At 31.5% G+C, this 23,420-nt stretch overlaps 1 protein-coding gene across 1 annotated transcript in view; it reads left to right on the top strand.

The window, feature by feature from the left end:
- Window positions 1–1,296: 1,296 nt before the first annotated feature.
- The window catches only part of LOC148283057 (guanylate cyclase 32E), a gene marked incomplete at its 3' end in the record, with an annotated part of 223,567 nt that continues 201,443 nt past the window's right edge, over window positions 1,297–23,420 (top strand). Inside the window, exon 1 of the mRNA XM_088224128.1 lies at window positions 1,297–1,521. The remainder of the gene's footprint in view (window positions 1,522–23,420) is intronic.

Below are 23,420 nucleotides of genomic sequence, written 5' to 3'. Positions count from 1 at the left end.
CTCCTCTTTCACAGTAGTAGCTGCTTGATTGCGGAATAATCTACCCACTAATATTGGAGACGCTCCTACTTAATTTACATTTAAATCAAGATTGAAACGTCACTATTTAAATGTTCGAGTTGTTCCTTTCCCTTCTTCTTTCTTTCCTATCACCTCACTTCTCTTCTCTTCATAGCAAAGTGTAATTTTTTTAGTCAATGTTTGTTTTAAATTTTAGTATAAAATTATAAAATTCTGAATAATTACCTAGAATATGACCATGTACTCGTGCTTATAATTTTCTCAAACTGAACGGTTTGGGTAGGTAGGAAGAAAATGCATTAAGGCAATTTGCCTGCCCGTATATGTATATATATATTGTTTATGTATATTAAGTGTTTAATAAATAAATTAATTAAAAATAAGAGTTCGAAGACTTGAAGAAATATGAATGTTTGAACATAGGCAGAATGGTAAATGTTGCACAGTGTTTAGAATGGCCACTCAAGCCAGCCAATGATATATCATAGACCCTGTTGATGCCTAGACTTCCGTATTCCTTACTATGTATTGTTCTTCATCTCTATTGTAACATGACAATCGTAATAACTGTCTAGGATGTGGAATACAATCTTGTCTACAAAAATTTGGTTAAACCCAAAATATTTCTGAAAATACTAATTCTGTGTTTACATGTAAATTATACGTGCACATTTAGCATTTTTAACTTACTAAAATTAATTCACCTAAATAATTTAGTTTGACGAAAATTTTACTTGTAAATGTAGCTTTTTAAGACTTTATTGCGTAATATTAGCTACATTAGCCATTCTATAGTCGATATGTATTACGTAGTGGGAAAAACTTCGCATTTATGTAGATCTTTAGATTAAGTTAGTTTATTGCTGTACTCGTGAAATAATTCGGAAAAAACAAGGCTGACAAACTCCGCCATTTTGACAAGTCCATATTGCATAAGTACGAAAAACGTAAATACAAAAATAAACTAAGAAACGTCTTTTCTTTTGCTTTTATCGCTATTTTTATCTCTTTCGTCCACATAAATAAGTGGACATTTTCCCGCGCGGTCCTACAACTCGTCACTGGCCATTCACTCTCAGTAAAAGCGAATAACCTAAAAACCAAAATAAACCCAAGCAACACGCACCCACGAGTTAAAAAGAGCATTCCAAAAGTTCACAGCTGTAAATTTTATAACGGAACGTCCTTTCTTTTTTACTAGCAATAGATACAGCTATCCGATTCGCCGCATACAGCTTGCGAGAAAAGGACTTTTGTTTTTCAACTTGGCAAAGTTAGTATTTCTTTGGTGATCAGGCGAAGCGGACGCCGATTTTCCGAGGAAACGCATTTCACGTGCTTTTCGTAGATCGCGCGGTGTATAAATAAGAAACAGTTTAAAAAACTATTAAAAATACTTTATTAAATGAATAAATTTTGTTTTTAGTCAGTGTTTAAACAAATGTTATTTTCTCAACAAATTAGTAATCAGTTTTTGGTAAAATTGTCACGCTTTCAAAGGTAGGTATTTTTTTTTTTACTTGTGTTAATTATTTTCAAATTTTAAACCTTCGTTTTTATTGTTACCTTAGTTCTTTATTTAATCACGACGGTTTGTTCGAAGCTTTTATTTACCTGTCTACTTTTCGGGGTAATATTACAAACTAAAAACTAGGTATTTTATTTAATTTGAATTTTTTTCAAAGTGCATGCCGATACAATTATTTTTTGTTTTTTTATGTTGCGACGTTATGATCAAAACAAATGGTTAATTTTTTTAAATAATTACCCAATTTCGATCATTGAGCATTTAAAAATTATTTTTACTGTGTAAAAGTATCAAAAAACTGTTTACTTTACTTATCTCAATTGATTGCAACAACGAGGAAAAATAATTTTGAAATTAAAAGTCTAAGGTCATTTACAGGGCTTATAACCTGTAAAAAATATTTGAACATTCACATTTCCTAATCTGTTCCATCCGTTAACTTTTGAAAAGTAAAAAAGCTAAGCCTCTATTAATGTGGGTGAGATTCATCTGGCTAAATTATTACACCTACTAAGCAATGACTTAAGCCATGTAAATGCCTAAAATTCCCTTTTCAAAAAGATCCTCCCTATCCGTTGCAATTAATGTTGATCTTATTTGGACAAATTTAAGACAATGTTGTTTTAGTTTTCTTAAAAAATATTTGTGTTTTTTGCAACATGAATTTTAATTCATAGAATTTTGCTTTATATGAAAAAATCTAGTAATATCAAGTAATTAAGGCTTTTTAACTGTAGAAACAATAATAAATTTGCACAGTAAAAACACTCCCTCTAGATACTAGATAACCATTTTAAAAACCGATGGTGTTTCTATTGGTTTTGCTCTTACAAAAAAAAAATATAAATAAAAACGTTACTTTTGATTTTTTAAATAAAATAGCTGCAATTTAAATGGAATATTATTTACTCTTCTGCTGGAATAACCTATTTCAATTTAAGTTTGACTAATTGTATGCAAGGGTTATTTATTATGTTAACGGCCTAAGACTATTACAACAGTTATGTAAAGAAACAAATGCACATGAAACTTAACAAAAATAACATAAAACTGTGTAGCGAAGATAAACAAGGATAAAAACATAATGGTAACCAATATATTTCAAAACGCAATTAACGTATAAGACTTTGAGCGTACCCATGCCAATCCGTCTTCATCCTACATTGTGTTAATGGCGAAAAGATCTAGGAAAGGCCGGAAGATCTTTCCCAAAGAATTCTAAGTTGTGTGAAGAATTCACTCATTTACACATTCTGTACATTGGAGCATAAAAACAAAAGTTGCTCTTAGAAGATTTGATAAATAGCAAATTTTGACTTCGGGAAAAGAATTGATTTTAACAGAGATGAGACATCAATTATACCATAAAGTATTTTGAAAATGCATATTAGGTTCATCTCAATTGTACTTTTCTCCGATGAATACATATTGAGAGATATCTCTTTTTAAAAATAGGAATAATTACCCCTTTGCAATCCAAGCAACCATGCCACTTTTCTAAGAAAACGGTGTAGGACAGTCTCGATATGTGTCGGATATTATCATTATTTCTCATGAAAATATTGCAATTACACAAATGGAATCAAAGACTGCGTTAACTTGTATTAAATTAATTTTACGGTATTTTGCATTATTATTGACATCAATTTAGATGTTTTTTATCATTATTTATAAAATAAATTTCGTAATCATGCAATTAGCACCGCACGTTTCAAGATTATTAAGTACAATTAAATCGAATCACTGTGAATGTTACACAGTGAAAAAGTTTATTATTTAAACCATCAAATATATTTGATTCACGCACAGAAGGCTCCGGATTCGATTTCCAGTGATGACACAAAAATAAAGCCTAGATGTTCTGTGATGTTATTCACCCCTGTACTAGGGTTTTGTGGCTTGTGGTGTAATTTTAAAAAAAAATAACCGGTCGTAAACTTGACGCCAGCTGGAAGAATTTTGCGGAAATTATCACACTGTTTTCCACCAGAAGCAGGCAAAGTAGATAGCTCCTTGCTTGTCTTCTTAAGCACGCACGCCAATTATTCCGGCTTTTGAAATATATGTATTGGTCTTTCTCGTTTTATACATTAATCAACTTCCGCATCATCTTTAAATCATGGTGTGATGTTTCTGATACAAACTATTTCAGTGCTTACAAAATTCAAAATAATTACCAAAGCGCATTTTAAATCAATGTTAATATACAGGTTTACATCAGTCAGTACAATAATATGATGAATAGATGTTTATAATATCATAATGTAAACTACTAGAAAGTTCATTCGGGATTCACTCAACGCAAAACGAACAAGGACGCGCATTCGAAATATTGAAAAAATCTATAAAAACATATGTTCGTGTTATTTAGTTCATATTTCGCGCTATGTTGAAATAAGCAAAACAACGTTTTAAAAATATTTTATATTTCTTTGACAATTGAGAATACTTTGTGGCATTGTTAAACAAAATGACGGAAATGTCACATTCCCATGCATTTTTTATTTCAACAAAGTTGAGTTATAAAGTGTTAATACTTTTAAGTCCTTCTTTTACTGTACATTTTTTACAAAATACTTGCATTTCCTTGTAGTAGTAAATAACCATGTTAGAAAAAGGAAACGAGTTGTGAAAGGGCGGGTTTCGAACCTAGGACTTTAGGATTCTGCGATACTACCCACGGAACCACATCCGTCTTTGCTCTACATGTCAAAACTAACGTATTTTAAAACATAATTCGAAATCATTTTTTTTTATTCCGGTTGAAATACATATTTTTGAATACTTTTGATATAATTTTATTTTGATGATAGTTGAAAATATTTTGTAATTATATAATATTTTGACACACTAATCAATTTAGTAATTCTACGCTAAAAAAAATAATACAAAATAAAAAACGCCATTTACCTACTCACGAAAACGTCACTTTAAAATTGGTCATGATTTTTTAGTATAAATATTAAATAAAACAGTGGCACATAAAAACTTTTTTAAATTTAAACTATTTAATAAATGAAAATAAAATTAGAGAAACAAATAAAATACGTGACTTGGGAATCCTTTTGGACACAAAATTTAATTACAATAGTCGTGCAGAAGCAAAAATAAACAATTCATACAAAATGACTAGATTTATTATGCGGTTGAGTAAATCTTTTTTTTATAATGTTTTACATAACATACGTGCCCCATCTTGAATATTGCACTACTATCTGGTCCCCTGTTTTAAAATTGAATTTTAATAGAATTAAGTGTTCAAAAAAAATCCTGAAACAGGCAGAATATAAATTTCATTTGCATTTTCCAAATTATATAGCTTCTTTAAAATTTCATAACTTTGATCCATGAACACACAGAAAAAATATCTTTGATCAGATCCTGCTTTCCAAAATTGTAAATAATCAATTCATTCCCCAGAACTAATTAATCTACTTGCTTACCGTGTCCCCTCCAGACCAACTGTCTGATATTTTCTTTATTTTAAAGTAAAAACTAAACATTTATTTTTACATAAGCGGCATAAATTGCCTTTAACATATATTGAACATTAATATGAAAAAAAAATACATAACAGAAAATTATAAAATTGCATAACTATAACAATAGTAACAAGTAGGTAAATACACATAAGCAACCAAAAATATTAACGAAATAAATACATAAATATGAAAAAACAAAAAAAGCAAAAACATTTTTAATATAAAGAAAAGTTTAAGAATAATATTGCGAGAGAAAAAGAGAAATCAGACTCGTTTTATAACTATCAAGTCCAGAACCAAATATATCAGCCTTGTCCTCATACTGATTGCCATATCTATGGAGCCTAGGGATAGGCAAGTGCGTGTGATAGTTGGTCCTAGAACTTCAGGACAGTCAATTAATGAATTGATCACTTTATGAAGTAATATTGGGTCAGTTGGGATTCTTCTATCAGAAAGTCTTAAAAGATTTGCTGAAGACAACAATTGATTATAATTAAATAAAGCAGCTAGAATATGAAGTTTAAAATTAATATATTTTAGAAATTTCTTCTGGACGCGCTCGAGTGAATCAGAATGTACCCGATAATGGGGCGACCAGCGACCAGACTGGATAAGTATATTCTAAACGACTTCTAACCAGGGAGCAATAAAGTGATCTGATTGGTGCGATACTTTCAAATTTATAAGTAACCCTTCAAATAAATCCCAACATACTTAGCGCCTCATTTGAAATCTTGTCAATATGAATATCATCGGAAACATTCTACCATCTCTCGCATATAACACGAATTGCAATAGTCTAGATATATTTAACACTAATAAGCTTGATTCAGAATAACAAAAAATAGACTAGACTATATTTTTATTTATATCACTACAGAGATGGGTAGAATTTTTTTGTTTCAAGATTATGGATATTCGAGCGTTTACAGGGCTTATGACCTGTCATAGGTTGGGTTCAAGTGGCCACTTTTATGTAGATACTACAACATTCCCCATTCCGCTTATTAGCGAATATCCATATCGGTGACATTTTTGGTTTTTGTATATATGTCATGAAACAAGGAAAGCTTTCGCTAGCGCGTTTGGAGCGCCATCTTTGTATTTGATATTGAGGTTAAGTATTAAAGCAAATTACTTTATTTATAGAATTATTCTTTACTTTAATATTGTGTAGACTAGACCAGTTTTATAATATTTTTTTTTTAGAATTATATTTATTTTGTAAAAAGTTTAAGCCGCCGTCGTTTTATTTTATTATAATTAAATTAATACATGTTATTGTATGGCAGGCCCTATTATTTTTATAAGTACTTTTTTCAAAGTTTATAATTAAAATCATTTTACCTGTACATCTGTTTGTATTCTAAATAAATAAATAATTTGTATGTACATTTGTACTTATTTATACTAAGAGCATTAAATTTTAATGGAATTAGTTTGCCAGCCACCTGGTTGCAATTGGAATAATAATTCTCTTGAGTAAGTCCTCAATCTAATGCTTGCTTTTACCCTCAGGTCAATTTCTCGGAATTGTATGTTAATGACGTTATAAATTGGCTAAGAGTGTCTGTGACGTCACACAATGGCAGATCAGATCTGACACTAATGACTGGCGAAGCTTCTGGAAACCGGACCGAGTAAAAACGAACGGCGATATATTTTTGATTGACTCCTCGATCAAAAAAATAAGTCAATTCGATATTTTTTTTTTCATATTTAATCAATACCCGAAACATTACCTTTATGATTTCGCTATTTTCGATAATCCATACGTATATTATAAATGTAAAAGTGTTATGGTTTGTTTTTTTTCACGTCTCAATGTAAGGACTGGTTGTTTTATTTTTTTGCATAACAATTAACCGGATAGGTGATAAGTAAAAATGAAATACTTATTTTTTATCCTGAATTTAAAAAAAAATCAATTAAAAAATAAATGATATTTCTATAATGAGCAACATTATTTTAAAATAAATTGGAGGTAGTATTGGATGTCAAAAAAAAATAATAATTTGAAATTAATTATTAAAATGTCTATTATTGACATACAACAACAGAGATAAAGAACATTTTAGAGAAGGTAATATACAAGTCACTGTCTGGTTTAAGTGGCCACTTTTCACACTGTGTAACATTCACCATTCTGGTTTATCTATATTCCTTCAATTTCTTTCATCTGTTGATGTTTGTGAAGTTAAAGATGTAGATGTAGATGCTTAGTCTTCTATTATTACCTTCTCTAAAATGTTCTTCTTCTCTATTTATTTATTTATTGTGGATAACTTATATAGCGCCATTTTCGTAATAAAATACCTCAAGGGCGCTTTACATGGTGATTCTATTGTTAAGTTAATTTAATTGAAGCTTTTAAATTTGTAATTTAATTAAAATAATTTATTTTGTTGTCACGTGCTACGGATTTATTCAAATGATTTAGAGAACAAGTGGGTTTTAAGTTTTTTCCGAAACATCACTTCACTTTCACAGCCTCGCACCTCTGCTGGGAGAGCATTCCATGCCATAGGGCCTGCGACCGCAAATGCGCGCTCACCAAATTTAGTGCGCTGTTTGCGTAGAGGTATAATAACTTTTCCTCTCGCCGTAGACGTAGCTGATCTAAGCGTGAGACGCCTGTCAGCTAGTTCATCTGGAATGCATAGTTCCCTTAGATATTCCGGAGCCGAGTTGTGCAGTGACTTATACATAAGCCAACAGAGTTTGTATTCGACCCTCTGTGGAAAACGTAGCCAGTGTAGTTCCCGAAGTAGTGGAGTGATATGACTGAACTTAGAGATTCCGAAAATAAGTCTCGCTGCGGCATTCAATACAGATTGTAGGCGAGTCATTTTGTTCATTCTCTGTAGTAATATGTAAATATTATCAGCTTCCCAGGGAGTTGATTCCAGTCCTTGTCTACGAAAATTCGGAAAAACTCAAAATATTGTGGATAAATCCACCTGGTCTATAAAGAAGTACAGAAATTTAAAAGATAAGATTTTCAGGCCTAGTATGTAGGTGAAATAATTCAATTAGATGAATCTCACCCACATAAATAAGGGTTTCAGCTCGTTTAATTAACAAACATCAACAGATGAAATAATCAAAGGAATATAGATGTTTAAATATCGGCAGAATGGTGAATGTTACACACTGTTTAAAGTGGCCAATTAAACCAGCCAATGACAAGTTTTGAGTCCTGTAATCTACCCACTAATGTTAGAGACGCCCCTTCATTATTTACATTTAAGTCAAGATTGAAATGTCGCTATCTAAATATTTAAATTGTTCCTTTATCCTTCTTCTTTCCTTCCCATTCCCTCTCCTCTCTTCATAGTATAGTGTTATTTTTTTATATGGATATATTTATTTTTGTTAATATTTGCTTTTAATTTTTGTATAAAATTGTAAGATTCAATATGTCCATGTATTTATAATTTTTTCAAACTGAACGGTTTGGGTAGGTAGGAATAGAAATTGCCTTAAGGCAATATGCCCGCCCTTATATGTATATTTATTGTATATGTAAATAAAGTGTCAAATAAATAAATAAATTCCTAGACCTCTATATTACCTTTTCTAAAATGGGCTTTTTTTATCTTTTTTTTAGTATTAATAAAACATATATTACAAAAATCGCATATTATACTCCTAGGAGTTATTAAAGAAACTCATTTGGGACCGTACATAAAAAAATGAATTTTGATTACAATACATAATATCATACATAGTTAATTTATCAAAAATATTAAGAAAACATTATCGTATAAGAAACATAGACACATAAATACAGTACTTTACACCATCTATATAAATTACACTATATTGGTTTCCTTTGTCCTCTTCGCTATACCAGATTGAATTCCCTTTTTTATGTACCAACTTGTAAAAACAATTATACCTCGAATTCATTCATTAGACGTACCTGTAGAAATTATAACGGACTCAGTATTGATGTAGACATTTTTAACTGCACGTTGCATTTGTACAGAAAATTTCTTCATGGGGTCGATTATTTGGGATAGTTGCTGAATGTGCATCTTAAGTGGTTTATGCTATGTAAATGTGCCGCATGTAATGTATTCGTTTGTGAATGTTTTATATGTGCGTTCATGTGTGTGCGTGGATGGCTCGGAGTGTACATTCGGTATTTTTACTTATTTTAATTTTTTACCTCCATGGAAAACGCAAATGTCAACAATTATCCTTTTCTCACTTAAAATTCTTATTTATTTTTTATTTTTTGTCACATTTAATGTTTATATCTTTTTAATTTATGAAAACTTAATTGGTCTTTTTATGTTAAAAAATTGTTGTTCTTAGTACTTATTTTGTATGACTGTATGTTTTCTAAATAAAATAAAATAAAATTAATTCATTAATTAATGACTATCACTATCAAAAAGATTTAAGTAATACTTTTTTAACTGCGACACTTCTGGATTTTTTATTGGATTTTTCGTGTTTTAGCTCGGGCAGTTAATTATATTTCTGTGTAACATGTCAGTATTAATAGCTCCCCGGGGAGTTGAATCCAGTCCTTGTCTACAAAAATTTTGAAAAACTCAAAAAATTGTCTATAATTGACTCGCATTATCTATGGTTAGATTGGTTTGCTTTTTGTTTTAGTTATGTATCTAGTAACATTTTGGATCTGTAAACAGAAAAACGACGCTACGTCACCACAAACTACTGGATCATCGTATTTTTTATGGCGATAGTTGTAAAACCAACCTTTTTTAAATCCGGACAAAATTTAGAACATCATTTCTTAGAAAAAAATATCATTGATAAACCACGAAACTAATAAATAACCTTAATAATTTCTCCCTAACACCACGTGAGCGAAGCCGCAGGTAAAAGCTAAAGTCTGTTCATTATGACAAGAATTTCCAAATAAACAAACCAGCCGCGCGATTCCCGACGGAGAATAGCCTATTTCACCCATATCATCTTAATCTAAGCGGCACGGTTATACTATAGTGGATTGACATTTGAACGTAGTTATGCAGAAAGCAGCCAGACCGCTTTCATACAAAAAACTGTATTAATCACCTTCTGAAAATGGTGTGGAATAATGATACTTTAAAAATCATTAAAACTGGTCAAATACATAATGAGATTCCTGTTTATAATAGAGAAAAAAAACATAAGTTATTTTTTTTATCATTTGCTAAAGTCAAAAACATTCCAACTGTTATGTAGATTTGATAATTCATTATTTTCACAAAAGTGCTATTATCTCAGTTTCACAAGAATATTTCATAGTCCTTGAACTGGTACCTGAAGCGTAAGACTGTAAACGTTAACGAGATTAAATCAAAATCTCAAATACATGTTTCACATTATAAAAACACACAACACAAATCTCACAAACAAAAACACTATAAATGAAACATCTCTACCTATTTGGCCTGATCCACTCATAAATCCGTGCGAATCCCACCTCCATTATTCATTTCTTAATACCAATTTTATGGTGATAGTACTTGCTAATTGTTCTTATGGACAATGGAAGAAGGTTGTACACTTTAATAGAGAAGTAGACCAATCCTCTTTGACCGAAAGTTGAGTTTATTTTCGATTGCTTTTGCAGCATCAGAAGGAAATGTGTGACTCTTGTAAATGAGTTTGGTGTTATGGGAGGTATTTAATAATTTTTATCTTCATACATAAGTAAAACATTAAATTTTTCGTACATATCGAGGAAGCTCGTTCTGAAGGATAATTTTTATTAAAGCTTTTTGTGCAATTAAATAACAAAACTCAATACAATTATTAATTCTTAAAATCATCATCATCCATTCCATGTCCACTCCCTAGTTGAAGCATATAGTATCTACTAAGAGCCTCCATGCAACTCTATTGGCTGCCAACTCCTTTGCTTCCTCCCAAGTCATGTTCTTGTCCCGAAATTCTGACATAAACTGCCAACGAACAGTTAGCAGTGGACGCCTAGGACGTCGAGAACCTGAAGCCTTGTAAAATAAGCAAGCGTGGTTAAGGCTCTCAGGAGGCATCCACAGTACATGGCCAAGCCAACCGTATCGCTTCCGCTTGATGACAGTTGTCATTGGAGTTTGCTGCGTCCATCCTCTTATTAGTACATTCCGCATACATTCAAACTCTTTCTCAAAAGACTGTATTAAATAATCGTGATGTAACATCGTGTTACCACAAGCAAAAGATGGAATATTCTAAAGCACAGACATTTGAAAAATAAACAAAAAACATAGATTCGTGGCTCATAATTCACGCGTGCGTCCCCCATCATTGTCAAAAACCAACTGAATTTGTTTTACACAACACAAGCTACAGACAAGCGTCTCTGTCTTTCTTGTTATGTCTGTATTATTATGTATCTTAGTTTTCTCTCTAATACAGATGTACTGCTATATTTGCAGACATCATTCTTTGAGTAAATATTTTTTTAATTAAATTCCAGCATAGTTATGCACATGTTTCTTTCCAAATCTGGTGTGAAAATGTTCATTTGACGATAACAGCTGCATCATTTAAAAAAATAAAAGTGATATATCAAGTCTTATATCGTTTGTCGACAAGTGTGACATCACAGCCACACAAGAGTTAAGAAAAGTTTCATTACTTAATGAATTAAAAAGATTTTCAAATATTTTGTTGAAGACCAACATCTAAAAATTTTTTTTTTTTTTTATCAATATTCCTACAGAGATGAGGTAGAATTTTTTCAAATTCAGGATTATCGATTTATCGATATTCGAGCGTTTACAGGGCTTATGACCTGTCATTGGCTGGGTTGAGTGGCCACTTTACGTTTTACACCAGATTTGTGTATGTACAAAAATACACATACCAAAAAAAAAAAAATGTTATCTAAAAATATATTACACCCTGGAAATATTTTACACCCTTAAAAATGCATTTTAGGAACTAAATGTGATTTCGGCTCAATTTAATAATACGTAATATAAATATGAACAGGTGCAAGTTGTTCAATAAATAAACGTTAGCTTCGCACATGTAAGCTAATGTTACAAACTTTAATAAACAAAGCTGAACAACACCTCCCTAGAAACTAAAAACAAAGGCATAAGTTGTTTTAAGTTTAAGGGTACAACAACAGAACAATAATAATATTTTCTAAGCGAACAAACTGTCTTAAATCTAGTGCAACCTGCTGAGTTCTTCAAAACAAGGGAATAAACTTTTAACATGTAAAAGCCGTAAAATAAATCTTACCTTAACTCTCAACATCATCATCATCATTTCATGTCCGTTTCCTACTCTGAGCATATGGTGTCCATATAAAAGCCTCCAAGCATTTCTGTCGGCTTCCAGCTTCTGTGTGTACTTCCAAGTCAGGTTCACGTCCTATAGATCTGATTAAAACTGCTAACGAAAAAAAATGAATACGAACACAACGTACTCACTGTTGTGAGTACGAGTACAACAGTGAGTAACGGACGCCCAGGATGAGGACGTTGAGAACCTGACGATAAAGAAGGCAAGCGTGATTAAGGCTCTCAGGTGGCATCCGCAGTATATGGCCCAGCCAACCGTATCGCCTTCCCTCGAATACAGTTGTCATCGGTATTTGCTGCGTCACCACCCAGCACCCAAGATTCTTCTGAAACATCCATTTTCATAACTTAGTATTTTGATGTTTTTGGCCCTTGTGAGATGCCACGATTTGCATCCGTAGAGGAAAATAGATGTTATGCAGGCGTTAGAAAGGCGGCATTTAGTTTTCGCAGTGTAAATAATCCATCTCCAGACAGTCTTCATACTGTTGAATGTGGCGCCGGCTATTCTTAGCCGCACTTCTAGTTGATTTTAAAAACTGCCATTTTGCATAAAATGTACTCCCAGGTATTTGAAACTCTCGACCCTTTCAATGATTTGGTTTGACATCATCTTGAGCATCAAGGCCCGAATTGTTACACAGTACAAGGGTTTTTGCAATATTGATTTTTAAAGCCATGCATGCACAGTACCCTTTTAGCCAATCTAGGGTGACTCGTAGACTCCCGATTGAATTGTTTGTTATAAGTGCATCAACAAGATAATCTAGGTCGAAGAGTTTTCTGGAGAAGGAGATAGATATTACTCGATCTAGAAGAACTGATTTTCTTAGGATGAAAACCATAAGGATTATAAAAAAAAATGGTGCAAGGACGCAATTTTGGCGAAATCCGGTGGTGACCTCAAACCAATCCGTGACAACATACGTTATTATTTAAGTGCTAGGCTTTGATAAGTTCGACTAGTTTTATAAGCATCCCATATGCTTCTAGTATCTTCCAAAATAAGAGAGTACTTCAACTTACACGGTTCCCAAATCATCGAGCCACTCTCAAGTCAACTGCGCTCCAACGAGCTATAAAAAAATCTCAGTAATCGTGTATGACCAAAAACTCTGGCAGTACGCAAGACGAATCCTAACATCTTCAATGAACTACTACAAACTGTTTCAATCTTATCATGAAAAATCAGGGAACTCACAAAAGTAATGCCTAGATCTTTAACCTTCGAAGTCCGTATAAGATTCTGGTTATTCGTTAGAGCGAAAAAAAGCGAATGAATATTACATGCCTACCAATTCGAGAATTGAACCCGGAACCTCTTAAGATTTGTTAATTGTTATCATAATTAGTCATTCTCAAATATGTCTACTTGGTTTTTGTAAACATTATAAAATTGTAAAATTGTAATATAAAAATTGATAAATATTGAAGAATTCACAAACAAGTTTAAATATCATTAAAGCATAGAATTAAGAATAGCCCAGAAGGAGCGCAGAATCATATTTGAATACATCGGACTGTGTCCAATAATTCCCCCACTTAAACACACTTTTGCCGCGCGCATACTTTAAACCACCGGGTAATATTGCCAGATCGCGAAGAATATAACCATAACACAAATGTAAGGTAAAAAAAAAATCAATCGGTTAATTTATCGAAAAAATTTTTGTGCACCCGGAAACATTGATTGACACAACAGAGTAGATAAGTAAAGGGCCATTTAATAAGAGCAATTGAATTAATGAACTTTGAACTTAACATATAAAACAAATTTTATTTGACAATGTTTCATGTCAAATAATATTTGATGTTTTGAAGATAATTTCGGTCAAACGTCTACCATAGGGTTGTTTAATTAGAGATTCAATTTTCATTAATTCTCTCATTAGATGAGCAAAGTAGGGTAAAAAATTACTACCCTGGCAACACTAACGAAATTTCCATTTTGTTTTTTCGACAATCTGACAGATGGAAAAATAATTTAATTTTTAAGTAATGCATTTGTTATACACACATTCATTAGCTTATTACACATGAAATGTGATTGCATCCTGTTTCTTTAAGATCCTAGCAGTATTTATTCACTTTAAAAGGACACAACACTGCATAGTTGAATTCAAATCATTAGTTGCGTACTGAGCGACGTCTACAAAGAAAATAATGGGTCAAAACGTAAACCTATTCATTTATGAGTGGTTGAGTCGCCTTCTGTTTGATGTGCGTATGCGGTTTCTGGACAATTCTTGATTCTATGCATTAAAAACTTAAAAGGATATGCGCTGACTGGAAATATGAATAAGTTTTATCTATAAATATTTAAAGCACGAACTATGTAGAACAATATTACCCAATATATAACAATGAAATTACTTTTTTTTATATGTACCAATTATTTTTTTTAAATTCAGTAACCAACTAGTTTTGGCTTAACAATATGCTTTCTTCAGAGTTAATTACAAACTAACATAATATAACATTTACGCAAAAAGAGTAGAGTGGGTGTGGCTAAGGGAGAAGAGAGAGGGTAAAAACTGGGATTTTATGTGTGAGTTTAGTATTTTTCCGAAACTTTTTTTTTCAAGCCAATCAACAGGCTTTAGTAAGCCCTAATCGATTGGCATTAATGAGTAATACTTAATCTAAACAGTCTTAAAATCTACTTAAATTTACAAAATGTATTATTAACCAAAGGTATAAATATTGCATAATCTAGGCGGAATTGGCAAGTGTGACATCGCGAGTCAGGAGAGACAACACCGCTTGCTTCTTGAATGCCTGTTCTTGCTGTAGGAACACATCGACAGTACGGTTTAGTGAAATTTCGTTCTCTGTTCTGAGGGTCCTTGGCAGAAGGGAAAAGAATCCGATGTTAGTTTTATATATTTTTATTATTTCTCACAACAAAGACAGGATTGGTACGCAAGTTGGTTGATTGGTACGCACGACGAGGTACACGAAGGTTTGACTTTTCAAACTTGGTTATTATTTTTTTGAAAATAAAGTGGCACACATTTTTTTTTATTTTAAATTTTGAATATTTTAATAAAATACATTTTTGAAATACAAAATAGGTAAATATACAGAACATCTTATATATAACGTTTCTACCTCTCTAATAAAGTAGATACTTGTGTTTAGAGAGGGAGTTCGTTTCACATATTTTTTTTTTTATAACTAAAGTAAATTAAAACAAAGTAAATTAAAATTAAAAATAAACAAGGTAAATTAAAAATAAACATTCTTTGGTATGGAGTCTAGGAAGGGGTGAGTCTTAAATGTTTTTTAATTTTAGTTTTAAAAGTTTGATAATTTTTTATAGATTTTAAGTTTTCCGGAAGTTTATTAAAGTTTTTTTTACCTATGTACGTATAATGGTTTAACGCTGCTGTTGTTTTACATCTGTGCAAAATTAAATTATTAGAAAATCTAGAGTTACTTGAATTTTGCACTTCAATTGTTTTTTCTTTAAAAGTTTGTAAGATAGAGGCTTTATTAAACATTTCTTCAATTGTTGGTATATTAAGTTCTTCGAATACTAGTTTTGATGGGTAAGTTCTGGGCTTTTTAAGAATTATTTTTGCAATCTTTTTTTGAATAATAGTAAAAATAAAAATAAAAGTTATTTCATTGTAATAAATTGGATATGAATAGGCATTTAAACATTGTTTTTCGGTCACTTTAATGCCGCAATAATGTGCAAAAAAGACAACTACACGTCAGGCTGATTTTGCCCCCCTAAAATCGACAAAATTAACGTTTTACTGTCTCGTTTTTCGCACCGCAAAACTGATTCTATCATATTTGTTTACGGTACCTCCAAGACGGCAGGTTAAAACGGGAAGCTTTTTTGGGTATTTGAATGACCCTAGCTCTTTAGAACCTTCCTAACAATTAATCAAAAAGGCAAAACGATAGTTACGCCAATGGTTAAATTATTTTTTTACTTATAAACAGTTTATTACACATTTTTTGAGACTCCAATCTCAATTTCATGGGGCTTAAAGTCCTCTGTTAAGTTAGGACGAGTAATAAATTAACACGGACATACGATCATATCACCACACATATTTTATAGGATCACAAACGTAATAATACTTTGAAAAAATAAATATATGGCACATCAATATGACAAAGAGCAAACTCAAACATTCGGAAAATCATTTAGGAATTTCCCACTCAAATCCCTCCCATTAAGGAAAATCCACTCTTTAACTATCAATAATAATCTTAAATATCTATATTGCGCAAAAAATCACTGCTTGAGTGCCATATTCCAAGGAAAAAATACGGGAATACGTTTGTATGAAGATAAGTCAGACCTTTCCTTTTTCGCATTTTTAATGTCGTTTTAATACAATCAAATGGGTTTTATAAATTTATTAATTGTAGAATTAACATGTTGATATACACAAGAAAAAAATCAGGCATATATTTATATTGTGTTTATAGAAAAGTATGTTAACGAGGAAAAGTTTTAACGTTAGCGTTAAAAGTTTATAGAAAACTGTTCGACATAGAATGGGAGAACGTTTAGTTATCTGATTACTTGTCCCTAGAGTATCATCTATGGAAAAATAGTTCTATCTTTGTTCCTGATAATCATCTGAATAGGGAAATATCACATACTACGAATACCGATAAAAATATATGAAATGGATTTAGAACAATTCATTATATTTTCGGAATCAATATGAATATTGTGGAGAAATGTTTTCAGACATAAATGCAAAAAAGAAATTGAATAAAAATACGTTGGTAGAAAAACGCGACGTGTTTGGCCTTGGCAGTTGTGACGTCGAGATTCATGATAATGTTCCAAAACAAATTTCGATGGTCAGAAACAAATAAACATGAATCGTGACGTATTAGGGGCGTGGCAAATGAAATGACCGTTTTGCGGGAATTCAAAATTACAAATTTAAAAAAAAAATACTGGACAATATTTCAGACCTTTATTACTTAAAAATGTAAAAAAGTAATATTTCCCTATTACAACACTAAATGTTAGAAAGGCCAAACTGCTTCCCGGCAGTTTATGTCAGAACTTCGGGATGAAAACCTGACTTGGGAGCACGCAAAGGAGTTTGAGGCCGACGGAGATGCAATGAGGCTCTTTGTGGATACCATGGGCTCCAGCTAGGGAGCGGACATGGAATGATAAATAATTAGCAAAAAAAATTTTTTTTACTTGACAGTATTTCATAGACTTTTATTACTTAAAAAATGTAAATAAAATAAACGTGACATTTCTCTATTCTATCTTAATACGAACCACAACATGCGGTATTTTCGTTCGATACAAATTATCGGATTGACCGTTGAGGGAATATGCGGCCTGGAGCGGTTTGATGAATATGTATTTGAATATAGATTTTCTCTCTTGCAAACGCCTCCCCGAATACTGTGCAAAAAAGACTACTGCACATCGGATTGATGACGTTTAACTAAAATCGACAAAATCAGTGTATTCTCGTTTTCCGCACCCCAAACCTGAACAGATTTTATTTTTTTAAGAAAGAGCATCAGAAAAAAATTAAACTTCTTTTTTTAAAAGTAGCAACCAAATTTTCATACCGTACATCTAAAGACGGCAGATAAAACTAGGTTTTCCAAAGGTTTTTTTAAAAAAATCTTTTGCTAGATACACAATAATGGCAAATATCTATATATTGTAAAAAAAATCACCGCTCTTGTGCCATAATCCAGGGAGAAAATACGGGAATACGTTTTTATGGAGAAAAGCATCCTCTCAATTAACAACATTTTGAATATGTTTTCTTTCCCCTTTTAAATTTTTTTCCCTCTCTCTTGCAATGAATTTGAATCCCCGAGGAGTTAAATGAAGCCTTTTCTACAAATATTTAATCATATTCGAAATATTGTTGAACTAAAAATATATTGTAAAATATTGTGAAACTGGCATCGTCGGTTCGATTCTCACAGGTGCAAGAAAAAAGAATTAAAAAAATTTTTTTTCGCAATTTAGATATATTTTTATGCTACTAATAACTAGCCAAAAAATATTTTTTTACTGGACAGTATATCATAGACCTTTCTTACTCCTCCATATTCTCTTTTTTCCATCTGCTGACAAGCGTCTTAAATAGAAGTTTAGCAAATTATAAACATGCTGATGTACGCTATGTGCCACTAAGTGTGTATTAGGACTTACTTCCTCCTTATATTAACCTCACTCATTTTCCTTTCCCTCTTTTCTCATTGAAGACTAGTGTCTATACCTGAACCCTAAAGGATAAACCACGGAAGTCACACCAAACGAATTGTTCAGGAAACAAGATTTTGTGATACTGTGATGTTCAAAACATTTTAACCAAATGAGATAATTACCATAATACAAGTAGACAATGTGATAAATATTAAAAAAAATTATAAGCGTGGTTAATGGTGGACTTAATGCCACTAGAAATTTCTTACAGCCTGACCAAAAACGAAAAAAAAAAACAATAATAATAAAAATTAAATTAAAAAAAATTCAATGTATAAAGAACTTTAAATGCAAAAAATGATTATTTTAATACAAAAAATAAATATTAAAATAGCATATCTGGGACTACTGATATTTTTTGCAAACAAAATGAACTAAAGATTTTTTTACTTAAAATTTTTTTTTAATGACAAAAGAGGACTTCGGTGTTTTATTCGCGTATATTGCGATAATTTCTGCATTTTTAACATCAAAACGGCGAAAAGTGGACTCCCGTGTTTTATCCTCTAAGGTACCGATATTAATTCATTTATAAAAACATATTGATAGTACCATTTAAAAAACTGGTGGACTAGTACTTAAAGCGTAAAACTGATCATCTTCATGTAACGAAAATGATCGACATTCGCTGCGATTGGTGTACCGATGCAGTGCCCAATGCGCCATCAGATGCGGAAATAGAATGATTGTGATGATTTAGAAAAAAAAAAAATATGGCTTTTTAAACTAAAACCGCATAAATAACAAAAAATCATTAGTTAGTTGGGAGAAATTGCAATTTGGCAAAAAGCCAATGTGCAAATATGAACGTACAGAAGTTAATAAATAAAATATAAATATTTCCATTAAACAATGCAATTACATTTTGTAACACACGTTTTAAAATTGGCAATTTTCAGGTGAGTGTAATTTGGTTTTAAGGAAAGAAAAATGACCAAATCGTGTCGTCATGTTTATTCTCAACGTGTCAACTGTCACTTTATTTCGGGTACTATGACAAGCCGTGTGTGTTGTTTCATAATGTGCGCAGCTTTTGCCGACTCCGGGAGATTGTTTTAATTCGAATATTATTGAGATGACTTATTGTGACAACTCAGTGAGATAAGTGCACTCGTTTCACATTGTCATAAGGCGAATTATCCAATTATTTATTGTGAGCTTTTTTCATTCAACAATTGCGGCAGCCATTTTTAAATGGAATCAGGACAAATACTCGAATTAATAAAATAATACGCAGGTTAGTTTTAATTAATTTTATCAATATGTATTTACATTACAAAATATTAAATCTAACGTTCATAAAATAAGTAAAATCCTAAACCCATTTTACAAAATTACAAATATTAAAATAAAGGATATGCTTTATAAACAATTAAAATAGATAAATAATTGCAAGAAAAAGAAAATTGTAAACCGACTTAAATTAAGATATAAATAATGTTAACTATTAAATATGTAAAATATTCACTTGAGGCCTAAGACACAAACTAGCCGGCCGCCAACGCAAGATATTTTATATACTTACACTGTCTGACATCAGCCTTACATTTAAAAAAAAAACTATCTGAGCTGTCGTGCGTCTAGCTCAAAATTTGTCTCCAAACTTAAAAATAAATTCGTGCATTTTTAGAATTTTTTTAAAAAGGCACGGCAAAATTAAGAGTAAGTTCACTTACTTTAAAGTGCTTTTAATGCATTCAAAATATTATAAAATGTATTTAATGAGAGATTATTAAACGATTTTAAAATAAAATATCTGTCATCATCGCGGCGCACGAGCATGATAGAAAAGGCATTTACGCGACTTTTTTTGAGATTTTATTTCTAATGCAATTTCAATTTTTCAATCACTGTATTTCTTAAATATTTATTTAACTGTCCGTATAGAATTAACAGTTCAATCATAAGTAATATTGTTTCTGTTGGAATGATTCAAAGTGATGTTTCCCTTCAATCAACCCAGCCGACGACAGGTCACAGCTTTACAAATCTTTAGATTTCCTTATTCTGAAAATCTTCAATTGAAAAAAAGGAACTGAATACTTGGTCCATCGCGTAAATAGATTCACTTTTGCGTTTTAAAAATTTGTTTATGATAGCGGAATAATAAGTTAATTCTCCAAACTGACAATATAAGCTAATGGATGAAGCCAACAATCTATTGGAAATGTACTCAGACTAGAGAAAATCAACATGTAATAACACTGACTAACCTGGTGTAGAGCCACCTTCCTTGTCGGCGATCAGCTCACGCTGTCAGGGAAATTGGTGATCAGGAAGACTGCAGGCACACAATTTCGTCTGAAGGCGGCGGATGATAATGAACGTCGATAGATTAGTGATAAATTTGCGGCGTTGTGCGAGTTGAAGCGAAGTTATTGTAACTTTCACAGTTAAAATAGCGAAATACTTTTTTCAATTAAAAAAAGCGTACATTATATGACTCGTTGAAAAGGTGAAGAGAAGCGCGCGGGCTAAACACTGTATCCAAACCAAAAATGTCCCGTCAGGCGTAGCAACCTCACAAAACCAAAATTAGCCAGTATCTACTTACATTTGATTCTTCTGGCTAAAATGCATCGAAACAAATTATCGGCTCAACCAATACTGATGGTACATCAATCAAGCCATTTTGCAAACTGGCCCTTAAAAGGTCATTAAAACTCAAGAAAGTCGACCCGTCATTTCACGATAAATATATTAAAATGTCAGCTTTGATTATATTTATCATCGCTTACAACGATTGCATGTTAATGATATTATGTTTCAAACCGCCATTTTAGGGTCCCTTAAAATGTATGTGCTCCGCTCAAGACCTCGGTGACGCTCCGCGTACTTTGCGTTGACATAATAAAGCACAAAAGATTTTTAAACCTACATACTCCTTGTAATTGGAACAGGCGAAGTTCGTGAAGAAAGAAAATTGCGAAATTTTACGATCACACAGTAAACATGTTCAGACTTTGCCAAGAACTATTTGATATTCTAGAACCAAGAACTAAATTAATAACAAATCTGGGTAATTACTTTTAGTGCGTGCGGTACAAAGAAAAGTATTAATTTATTATTTTCGTCCTCCGCTTTACTGAATTAATTAATCAACACGGCCATTTTAATTTGAAGGTAATTATGCCTCGTTAATTTTAATTTGTGCTAAAATTTTAACTTACTTCAAGCGGCTAAAGTTTTCAGATAAATTCCAACTTTATTTTAATGACATTAAATTCTCACACACACAGAATTAAGTGCGTTTTTTTTCAAAAATTTAGGATTTTGGAGAAGCTATCTAATGTACGTTGCATAAAAAAAAACTTTTTTAACTTTTTAGTCAAAATGATTAAAGTGATGCTAAACTTTCAAAATTATATAAACATTACAAAAAATATATATTTATAATTGCGTTCTTATGATTTACTTAAGTATTTTAAAAATCGAAACCTTTTTTAACGAGATGTAAATAACTTACTTTCAGAAAATAGAAATCAAGTTGTGGTAAACCGGGGTTTGAACCTCGAACCTCTGATCCGTGAGTCCATGGCACTAGTCAGAGAACAACAACCCGGTTTGATCAAACACCTTTTATGCCATGTAACACCTCAAAAAACAAACAATTATTACAAAATGAATGAATCGGTTGTGGTTCCGTAGCTAGTGTCTCGGACTCACGGCTTAAAGGTTAGTGGTTCGAATCCCACTCTACATCAACTTGATTCCCATTTTCTAATAGTAAGTTATTTACAACTCTTTAAAAATGGCCCTCATAATTAAATATTTGGGTAAATTATAACAACACAAATATTTATTTTTAAATAAAAAAAAATAAAAAACAGAACACATACAAATCAAATAAATTTTAAAATAAAAACCTTGTCTTCACGTCTAATTTATTTAATAAATATAAAATTTTTGCAATTTTCACTCTACGGTTTCTAGCTGAGAAATGATTTATTTTATAGGTGTTTAAGAACGCGTAGCTTGTAATTTGTTCCTAAATAAATAATAATTTAGAATGTTACTGACCAATATTTGAAATGAAATGAAGAATTTCTTTAAGTAATGGAAAATTTTTAAGCAGGCAATACATAAATGTATGGTACAAACTTTATCTGTCCACGAAAGCTGAAATAAATTATTCATGCTTGCATTTTATATTTGAATAGTACAAATCTTGATTAATTTAGGTACACCAGTCTATTTGGTTGGAAGATATTGTTTGAAGCAATTTACTTGCACATTTTTTTCTGCAATTAGTTTTAAAAACATAAATAAATATGACCCATTCTCTGCGATTACTGTACTAATGCAGAGTAATTTTAAACTGATAGAGAATGTGGGTTAAAATATAAAAAAAATAATAATTAAGTAACTCGTGGTCAATTAAAGTAATATTGCTATTTTGAAATAGAGCAATCTCTTAATCTGTCTTTGTTGGAGAAACGTAGAACGGAGATGGACCTTATATGCATTTTCAAAATACTTAGCGCTGTCCCATTTCTGTTGCCATCAATTTTAATTCATGTTCTCAACCGTGTCACCAGAAGTCAAAATCTGCTACTATCAATTTTTTAAGAGCAATTTTTGTTTTTATGCCCTAACGTCCAAAATGTGTAGATTAGTCAATTCGTCACACAATTTGGAATTCATTGGGATAGATCTTCCAGCTTTTTGTAGATCTTTTTGCCATTGACAAAGTGTGGGATGAAGATGGGTTGGTACGGGCTGGCTCGAAGTCTTTCATGTTGATTGTGTTTTTGAATTTATTATACATACGGCCTAAGTCAATTACAACAGGTACATGAAAAAACATTTGTATAAGCAACTGAACAAAAAAAACATAAAACTATGAAGCAAAGACAAACAACGGCAATGAAATA

This window comes from Micrasema longulum, unplaced genomic scaffold, assembly GCF_059751315.1.
Source record: "Micrasema longulum isolate JH-2025_06_02 unplaced genomic scaffold, ASM5975131v1 h1tg000264l, whole genome shotgun sequence".
NCBI lineage: Eukaryota > Metazoa > Arthropoda > Insecta > Trichoptera > Brachycentridae > Micrasema > Micrasema longulum.
Note: the sequence above shows the minus strand (reverse complement) of the source record. Positions and strands in the feature narration are given on the sequence as shown.